This window comes from Chenopodium album, chromosome 7 (assembly GCF_948465745.1).
Source record: "Chenopodium album chromosome 7, dcCheAlbu1.1, whole genome shotgun sequence".
Taxonomy (NCBI): domain Eukaryota; kingdom Viridiplantae; phylum Streptophyta; class Magnoliopsida; order Caryophyllales; family Amaranthaceae; genus Chenopodium; species Chenopodium album.
Window position 1 is genome coordinate 4290733 of NC_137840.1, and position 11318 is coordinate 4302050.

Genomic DNA, 11318 nt, shown 5'->3' on the forward strand with positions numbered 1-11318 from the left:
TAATAGGTCTGTATTTTAGGGATTCTAAGTCAGTATTAATTGGCTTACTCGGTCAGTTTTATTCTTTATATTTCGTCACATGATATGATTAGCCACACACAAAACTTGTTGATCATGTTTTTCTTGTTAAAATATAGATTCAAGAGTAAACTTTGTATTAAAAAAAATTCATCGACTTGTTATATCAAACAAATTTATAAATACGAAGTACAGTATATAATAATCAAACAAGCAATATAAACTAGGGGTAAACAAAAAAAAGTAAGGTAACCTAAGGGTTAAAGTAAAAGAAAAACAAAGTTTAAAAACAACCATAAATGGAAAAAAAAAAAATTAAAGTGAATCAAGCATTATGACAAATGAATTCGTATATTAATCGTATATCACTATATATCTTTGGATCATTGGATGTAGGTAGAATGTAGCATTACACATAAACCTAGATAGTATACCTACTAATTTATCAAATAATAAGTGACGAACTTATAATACTAGTAATTTTATTTTATTTATTTTTTTAATTTATATGAGTAACTTTTAACAATGCATGCTAACGCATTTTACTAATTGATCATAGTGGGCTTCATTCAAGCCTAATTAGCCTATTATAGTGACCCTTAGGAAAAGTCATCCTATCCTTTAGTGCATAGCTCTATAAAGCCATTGATCTTTTCTCGATGCTAAAGATCCATGAACATGATCAAGTGCCTTGAATTCTTTTAGCTGTATATAGGAGATGACTTAAGCACAAATCGTATGGCTTAAGTTCATCACCTCAACTGCTCAAAAAGAAACGATCATACTTGCAAATTTTATTTTATGGTACAAAACTATGTAAATCGCAAGGGTAAAAGATTTTGGTAGTAAATTATGGAACAAAACAATGTAAGGTAAAAAAAAAAAAAATAAAAAAATAAAAAAACAGACAGAGCAAATGACTATATGTTCATATTTCATGTTTTGATAAATATTACAGTTTGACTTTTTCACTATTCACATATTGACTTTGACTTGATTATTTTACTACGAGTAATATATAAAAAATTATTGTTATTGTATTAGACATTGTTTGATTCGTTATAATGTATAATTTCACATTATAAAATTTTCTATGTTTTTACTAACATATAATTTGATAAATTAGTAGTCAAAATTGTGTCTCAACATATATTTTTAGTCTAACTGTAACACTTAATAAAACACGAAAGGAGTAGCTTTCTCATCATCATACACGGTAAAATTAACGAATAATTTTATAAAATACTAGTACAGTAGTACATCTATTTGGTCATTTTGAATTGTGTGATGCTTTGTTCTATAGATATCGACAAAATATAAAGGAATAACAAGAATGCCTAATTCGGTTATTCCAGTAATATAGCAAATGGGCAAATGGCGATGACTTGTTATTTGGTAGTCATTGGTATGATATTGCATGACGTGAAATGAGGCTTGAATTCTTTGTTTTATCTTCACACCTAGGGTTGCCAAAGGAAAGTTGAAGACGACGTTCGTTGGTTAATGATTTTACTTACTGCCAAATCATTTGGTTTTAACTAATAAAATAATTACTGTAATATTATGGGTTTGATTCAGTGACGAACGTTCGTTGATACATGCCTAATATCTTCTGCGTCAATATTGTCCCACACTCCCACACAAGTACACAACGTAGGAACGTTTTTTCGATCAATTATTAGGTATAGGAAAGCACACACTAGATGGCGTATACTTGTACATACGTAATTGATATATCATCCCAAATTTTTAAATCTTAAATTATTTAATTGATTTTAATTTGTTGGTTAAAATTTTCGAAAATAAATCCAAAAATTTTGGTTATTACCTCAAAATATAAATCATAAATGCGGAGTATCATTATACGAGCCGTTGGGCAATATCAAATCAACTCAAGTAATAAATTGGTTAAATCAGTTCATTACTAAAAAATAAAATAAAATAAAATAGTCAATTGGCAAAAGAGCTTTTTCAACAAGATGATTGAGTTTAATGAACTCATTTGTAAAAAGTTGAAAATAGTGTTTCAGTTTTACCAGCTTAATTATTATGACTCTAATAATGTTACTACTCAATATTATTTACATCTCTACCCACCCAATTAACAATTTTCTTATATGACATGCATTTCACATGATATGGTTCAAGTAACAAAACTACATATATACTTATTCATTAATCTGTTGGCAGAGCTACCATACATACTGAGCTACCACACCACCAGAGTACTAGAGGTTGGCCTTATCAAAGCTAAGAATTTGGATTTTGAATTTTGGCCTTTTTCATCTAGCATAATAAACTAAGAAAAATTTCTAATAACGTCTACAGATGTTAATGTGAAACCAATGCTATACATATCAAGTACGTAATTATACAAAACAAGATCAAAATTTGGAGTTTTCTACAGTAGTATGTACAAAATTAAGTTGTATGGCTGTTATTAAAAGAGTATGGATTTTCCATCTTTTCGTAATCGACCAAATGATGATATAAAATAAGTTGTAACCCATAATCCACACCTTTTTAAGAATATCCTAGAGGCCAAAGAAAACCATTGATGGAAAAGATAATTATATTTTGTCGATGGAGTGTACAAACGGCTATAGATCAGAGTAATCTATATCTATCTATGTTTACGCATTTTACTCCAAATTTATCTATCGTTTTATTTATTATTCCTTGGTTCATAGAGTCACAAATGTTAAATGATTTATACGAAATTGATCCTAAATTTTTATTGTAACCAATCAATTAAGAAAGTTGGCATTCGATGATAATTTTATGTAATGTACTTATTTACATGTGTCGATTATGATATGGTCCATGGATCGATGATGTCAACCTTTTGTTTGAAACTACGTAGTAGTACATTTGAGAGTCCAGGAAAATTCCATTGCAAATTCTCTTGTAAAACAGGATGTTGTTAGAACTTCAGAAGCCATGCATGATTCCATAGCTTATTTATGATCACATATAATCGCATATGTGCTTTAACTAAAAATATCTTTATAGTTATGTGCTTGTAATATTTTAAAATAATTTAAAATATTATAATTATACATTAAGATGAACCTAACAACATCTTGTTATAATAATGTTTACATGTATTTTCTAATTTACAAACGTAGTAGTGAGAATAATTGTTAAACGGAGTATACTTCATGCTTAAGTAAAGCCAATAATGGAGAATCGCATCAGAGCTTGTAGGGTGTATGAAATTTAGTTTTGTATTTAATTTGCAAATTAAACATGCTTGTTTTAATTAAATTAAAGCTAAGATGGTGCTTCTTAATTCATCCTATAAAGTTGGAAAGGTTCGTTCAAGTTTCCACCATGAATTATATGGCTACAAAGACAAGTTTGATAATGTCCTAATATTAATGGAAATTCTTTTAAATTTGTTATTACAGTATTAAACAAAAAGATAAAAATAAAAAAGCTTCTTACGATATGTTTGGCAACACCAGATCAAAAGAAGCTGAAATCCTAAAGCCTTAAAGGCATCAAGCATGTAATACGTTCTTGAAACTTAACGATAAGATATATATATATATTTTTTTTTTAAGACAGAACGATAAGATATTTGATTGTATATCTTTTTTTAAAAAATAAAAAATTACTCGTAAAAAAGAAGAAACACTAAAAAAAAGTAAAAATTTATTGATGATAATTATACAAAAATGATATTGTAGCTTTGAATATAAAAGATACGTATCACAAGTCTTAGAAATGAACAAGTAAATTAAAATAAAACAGGACCTTTGGGTGGTACATAATTAAGGGATACAAAAACTAGTCTGAATTGAAAAAGGAAAATTTGTCAAAAATAACACCACCTTTGGCCGGTCTTCCCATAATAGCACCACCTTTTGATTATTCCAGAATAACACCACCTTTTACATGCATTTGTCAAAAATAAAACAAAAAACCGGTAACCTGTTTTTCAGGTAATCGTGGAACACGTGTCCTAATATGACTGGTCAGTTTATTTTATATTTTTTATTTAAAAAAAACATAAAAAACCTAAACATTTACAAAAAAAAAAAAAAACTTAATAAATAAATAAATAAATAAACCCCCTCTTCCCCATTTCCATCCTCCCTGCTCACCCCTTTCACTGGCATCCACCAGACCACCACCCCCACTAAGACCACCCACCTTAAAACCACCTTCTCCCCGACCCTCTTCCCAATTTCCAGCACCCCTCCCCTTCCTGACCCCCTTTTCGGTACCCCCTCCCTTTCCCGACCCCTTTTTGGCACCCCCTCCCCTTCCCGACACCCCCTTCATACCACCCCACCAGCCCAACCACCCTTTATTGTCGCCCACCAGTCCACCACCTACCAGCCCGACCCCCTGCTTGCCAACCAATGCCAGAGCGCCGCGCCGACCATTGTCCCTCCCCTGAACCGTCGTCTCCCCCCCCGAACCGTCGAATCCCCTCCCCCTAAACCACCAACCATCTCGAAAAACCCCTTCCTCATCCTAATCTCAACCTCCCTCAGTCCCTCCACGACCACCACAGTACCTTTTTCGGCCCTATCCCCTCCCCCTGTACCTTTCTCGACCCCTCCCCTTCCCCACGCCCTGGTTTTAGCCCCAATCCCCTTCCCACAACCCGTCGATTTCGTCGACCTCTTATTCCCATACCTTGAATTATTAGATGAATGTGGTGGTTTAGTTGCGACGGAGCAAGGGTGGTTGGTACTGGTCGGAAAATGGAGGAAATGGGGAAAGGAAAGGAAGGGGAAGGTCATGGGAGGCCGCAGATGGGGGCTAGGTTGGGGGAGGCTGGTGTTTTCCGATGAATTATGGGGCTGGGCAGTGGAGGGGGGCTAGGTTGGAAGGGTTTTTTTTTTTTTTTTTTTAAAAAAAAAAATTAAGGTTATTTATTTATTTATTTATTTTTTTTATGTTTTTCTTTTATTTTTTAAATCAAAATTAAAAATAAAAAGAATCAACCAATGAGATTGTGACACGTGTTATAGGTAACCTATAAACCAGGTTACCAACCGGTTTTGTACCATTTTCGGCAAATGCATGTGAAAGGTGGTGTTATTCTGGAATAATCAAAAGGTGGTGCTATTATGGGAAGATCGGCCAAAGGTGGTGTTATTTTTGGCAAGATTTTAAAAGAACTTGTCTAGTATTCGGATAAAAAAAGCTCAATCTTCGATCTAGTGTACTTTGGTCAAAATCCTCTACAAGCAAGTTAGTCTTGAGTTAGCGTATTTTGTTGTACATAAGAATATCTAGGATAATTAATATACGTTCTCTTTAATATTTTGAGAAGGTATCTATATTACCTCGAAGATTGATTTTCTTTATTTTCTTTCTATTTTTATTGACATCAAAATATGTTTAAACTGATTTTGGAGCTTTAAATCAATTTTATTAATTAGTCGGGTTTTATCACAATTGACCTAGCCTCTTGATTGAGCAAGGTGCGCTGCATGGATTTCTAATAAATTTTCGATTTTTGAATCAGATTTGTTCCCCGATTTGATCTGCTTCAATCTTAAACCATCGATATAATAAACAACCCTATTGATAGATATGAGAATAATGCTTCTATTTAAAGTTGGTGTGTTATTTTGCTAAAGTTATAGCTCTTAATATTTTAATAACAAAGTGTATATATAAGTACGAAGTATAATCTTATACGAATATTGTATTTAGCAAATTATTTTTTATAAACCTAATTTTCATTCCTATAATGGCCTTGTATTGATTGGGATTTATGAATGTAGCAGTGTTTATTGTTTTAATTTATTTTATTTGCTTTTATTCCCATTTTCAATTCCTTTTCATTCCACTAAGAACAAAAACAAATGTGGAATTTTGGACTCTCACACTCTAGTCTCTATTATCAATCCCACCACCATCTATTCCCCAAAACAAACTATGGAGTACTTGTATAAGATAATCTATTCATTTCTATTTTATTATTATTTTATTGGTAATGCTCCTCTTCTAATTTAAAATTCTTGGAAGTATAACATTCAACATTGCATGCAAGACGTGTTTGATCATGCATAACATACTTGGAGTACGATTTATTCATGACCAGAGGTGGTTATTGAACAGGGTAGCCCAATGATAATAGGGTCAGGGCCAAGCTTATAGGGCTTTTAATGGACAGGGCTATTAATGGACAGAGCCTTTATTGGGTAGGGTCAATATAGGGCCAACATGTTTTTCCAATTTAGTTGATAAAGAAAAATACATAATGTAAAAATAATTATATAGATTAATTTGTATTCATATGTATATAATAATGGTTTTGTCCAATATTTATTTTAATTGATATTTTGTAGGCCCGCCCATTATCGACCCACAACCCGCATTGGCCCGACCCTATATTGACCCTATAAAATGTGACCCTCTTTGACCCTGACCCGCAACCGACCCGCACCGACTCTGACCCGACCCGCCTAATAACCAGGTCTATTCATGACCATCCAAATTGAGGTATGTGAAATAGTATTGAATTTTTGAATTATTAAAAAAAAAAAAAAAAAAGTTATGTGAAATAGTAATGCTAGAATAATATAAATAAAACCGGCATTTTGGAAATGGCAACTAGAAAATATGGTTTGGTTGAAGTTTGTTTTCCTCTTGTGTTTGGACTTACAAGCATTGTCTTGTTGAATATGTGGAGGGTGGGGCCCACATAGTTGTGAGGTACAGTGAGAGGCACGTGCATGTCTATACAGGTGGCACCCCAATTTATTTAAATATGAATAAGTAATTGACTAACGACCAAAATTCCCGCCACGCACAGTGCCATCCTTTTTACTTTCTTTATTTATTTATTATGTTGTGGGGACCTATTCGCCATTTAGGCCCATCCGCCCATTATACATGAGTTCAACGCACACTCCAAAACTTCTAGACTCTACTTCTGTATTTGTCAATTTGTGTAAGAATGGGCTGGATTGGGTAATAAATTGGGTGAAACAAAGTGTGTAAATATAAATTGGGTGAAACAAAGTGTATATATACAATGAGAAGTTATTGCATCAGTTCGAAATGCAGATTATGATATTCTTAATTAGGTGGATGATATTCTCGATTGCCTTGATGATATCTTCTAATAGCTGGCTAATATTCTATACTTGACGGATGATATATTATGTTAGTTGGATAATATCCTCTATTGGTTATATGATATACCATAGCTGGATGATATCATATAGCCAATAGAGGATATCATCTAGCTAGTAGAAATGTCATCCAGCCAATATAGGATATCATATAGCCAGTAGAGCATATCATTCAACCAATAAAGGATATAATCCATCTATTTGAGGATATCAAAATTCGCATTTTGTCAGTCCGGACTGACGTAATAGTTTGTGAAATACAATTTACACTTACATAATAAAATTCAAGATTAGAAACAAAAAATTTATTATTTAATCAAACTTCCATAATTTTTTTTTATACTTGCTACTTATTGGAGATTATCCTGCTTCCAGCAACAGCAACAAGCCTCAGCTCACTACAGCAGCATTAGCAGCAATCATCAAGTCAGCCTTCCAGGATCTTGATGATTCAGCAGCACAGGATGAAAAGTCTTTTAAGACTTCTGGATAAAAGTTAGTTATAACTAACTTCCTAAAATTACGGGATGACGTGGCAATAAGTTTGTTACCATTTGGTTTTTGTAATGACAGACTATATATATAGTCATATCTTAGTTTTTGATAATGTAATGACACACAACTTTTGTGTGATCAATTTTCTGTTTTTCTCTCTCTAGTTTTTCCTCTCAAATTTCTCTTCTACAAGCTTCTCAAATGTATGAACTCATTTTTCTGCAAATTCAATTAGAGAAGAACTTTGCAGATTCAATTTACTGTTTGATTGAAGTTTAATTTCCTGTCTTCATCAATTTCATTATGGTATCAGAGCGGGTATGAATATGCTACTTATTCATTTGTTTTTAGATTACTTCGATCATTCGATTCTTGAAGATTTTCTGCTTAAATCATTAGCTTAATTGTTGATTGATTTTTCCTTCGATTGAGAGTTGTCTGTGTTTCTTGAATTCTTCCTGTTTTTCTCTGGAATTTGCTGGCATTTTTCATTACATTCATTGAGAAAATGGCTGCTGAAACTCCTATTGTTTTTACTAGTGATCCTTCAAGTGTGTATTTCATACATCCTTCTGAAAATCCTGCAAATTCACTAGTAACTGAGAAATTTAATGGCGACTGTTATAATGAATGGAGAAGAAGTATGACTATTGCTTTGTCTGCTAAAAACAAACTGTGTTTCGTTGATGGTAGCCTTTCTAGACCTATTTATGGGCCTGAGATGCATGCTTGGGATAGGTGCAATGCTATGATTACTAGCTATATATTACACTCACTTGATCATGTTATAGCTCGGAGTGTGTTGTATTTTACTTCTGCAAGAGAGATCTGGAAAGATTTGGAAGACAGATACTCTCAAAGTTCTGGTCCTTAGCTGTATAATTTACAGCAGAGTTTACATGACCTTTCTCAAGGATCTACTCCTATAGCTGAATTCTTCACTAAGATCAAAGCCATTTGGGATGAGATCAATGGTGTTAATCCTGTTCCAGTTTGCACTTGTACTGGTTGTACTTGTGGCATATCTCAGAAAATTTTAAAGCAGCAACAGGAAGAAAGATTAATTCAATTGATGATGAAACTTGATCAGAAATATGCTGGTGTAAGGACAAATATATTGATGATGACACCTCTGCCAAATGTTTCCCTGGCATATAGACTTCTTATGCAGGAGGAGAAACAAAGACAAATTAGTATGACAGATAATGTCTCTGGAAATTCAATGACATTTGCTGTTTCTGATCAGAGAAGACAACCTCAGCATTACTCAGGACCTTCAAGGTTTCAGCAGGGACAACAATTTCCTAGGGGAAGCTTTACACCTGGGTTCAGGAAGAATTCTAGTCTATTTTGTGATCATTGCAAGATGACAGGACATACTAAGGATAGATGCTTCAAGATTATTGGTTATCCACCTGGTTTTGGTCAAAACAAGTTCAAAGGCAAGAAAGTAGCTGCTATAGTCTATGGTGAAGACAGTACTGCTGAGACTCTTGATAATGAGCCTGCACACATCTCTATGGACCAATATAACCAGTTCTTGGAGTTCATGAACCAGGGAGACAATCAGAGCAGTCATGACACCACCCCGCGAACCAATTTACGATGTCTCCGTCACTGACGTTCGTCAAGCAGGCCACGTGGATCGGCCAGGGTAGCATTCCAGTAGGAACAGGACAAGGGCAAGTTCACTCAGCATATGTGGCAGGTACTTGTTTTCTGTCCTGTTTTAATAGCAAGTGGATTATTGACAGTGGAGCCACAGATCACATGTGTTCTTCTCTTGATTTATTTGATTCCTATATCAAATATACTAAACTTCCCAATTCTATAACTGTTGCTGATGGAAAACAAGCAATAGTTGAACATATTGGCACTGTTAAGTTCAAAAATGGAATAGAACTTAGAAATGTTTTACATGTGCCTGGATTTTAGTTCAATCTGATTTCAACACACAAGCTTTGCAGAGACCTTGGTTGTGACATTAAATTCACTCATGATACATGCATCCTTTAGGATCACAACAAGAACACTTCCCTAGTTCTTAGTAAATTGGAGTCAGGACTCTATGCAGTACCAGATTCTTCAAAGTTTACAGCAATAAGTAAGCCAGCAGAGTTGGGTTCAGTCTGTTTAGCCATTTCAGAAGAAGCTAAGTTGTGGCATCTGAGGTTAGGTCACATTCCCTTTAATAAATTGCATCATATCAATACAATGTTTTCTTCTACTATTGATAATGATTGCATTTGTCAAGTTTGTCCTAGAGCTAGACAAACTAGGTTGTCATTTCCCAAAAGCTGTATAAAAACACTTGACAGTTTTGAGTTAATGCACATTGATACTTGGGGACCCTATAGAGTATCTACACATGATGGCTATAATTGGTTTTTGACTATAGTTGATGATTTTACAAGGCACACTTGGACTTATTTGATGAAAAACAAGACTGATGCTGTGAAAATTGTTGAATGCTTTGCTAATATTGTTCATAATCAGTTCAATGCAAGCATTAAATGCATTAGATCTGATAATGCAAAAGAACTGTGTGAAGGTGATATGCTTGTTTTTTATCAAACTCATGGTATTATACATCAAAAAAGCTGTGTAGACACACCACAACAAATGGTGTGGTTGAAAGGAAACACATACATCTTCTTGAAACAGCCAGTGCTTTATATTTTCAGTCTAAAGTTCCTATTCATCTTTGGGGTGAATGTCTTCTGTGTGCAACACATCTGATCAACAGGATGCCTTTGAGTAGTGTTGGTTTCATTTCACCCTATGAGAAATTAATGGGAATTAAGCAAAGTCTGGATCATCTCAGAGTATTTGGTTGTCTTTGCTATGCTTCTACATTGAAGTCTAACAGGAGCAAATTTGATGAAAGAGCAGTTCCCTGTGTTCTAATTGGCTACCCACCTGATCAAAAAGCTTATAAACTTTATGACCTTGAGAGAAAAAAGGTGATTATCTCGAGAGATGTAATTTTCCATGACAAAAACATCTCCCCTTTCATCATTCTAATCCCAAACCTTTAACCATTTTTCTCCCAGCCTGCACACCTTTAACCTTTGATGATGTTTTTGTTATTCCTGAACCTTTTCAATTGGAAACTGATTTTATTGATCCTAGTAGTTCTGAGTCTATTCCTACACAAATTTCCCCAGCTTCCACAAATTCTTCTGAAAATCAGCAAATATCACCATAATCCTATAACACTTCACCTTTTCATCAACCTATCCATTATGTTCCTGTTCCAGAATCTACTAGACATTCTGATAGACCTCATAAACCTCCTTTTTGGATGGTTGATTATGTTGGCATTACTGTCAATAATCAACACTGGTGCAATATAGTCAAATTTGATGACATGCCTTCCCCTTTCAGAGCTTTTGTATGTCATGCTAGTCAAGTTACAGAACCCAGTAGTTACTTAGAAGCTTCACAAGATGAGAGGTGGGTTGAAGCCATGAGGAAGGAGATTGATGCCCTGGTATCTAATGGAAATTGGCAGCTTGTTCAGCTTCCTAAAGGGAAGAAAGCAATTGGATGCAAATGGGTGTATAAAGTAAAGTTAAAAGCTGATGGTTCAATTGAGAGATTTAAAGCCAGGCTAGTTGCCAAAGGTTATACACAGAGGTATGACATTGATTTTGAAGAAACATTCTCCCCAGTTGTTAAGATGGCAACTATCAGATG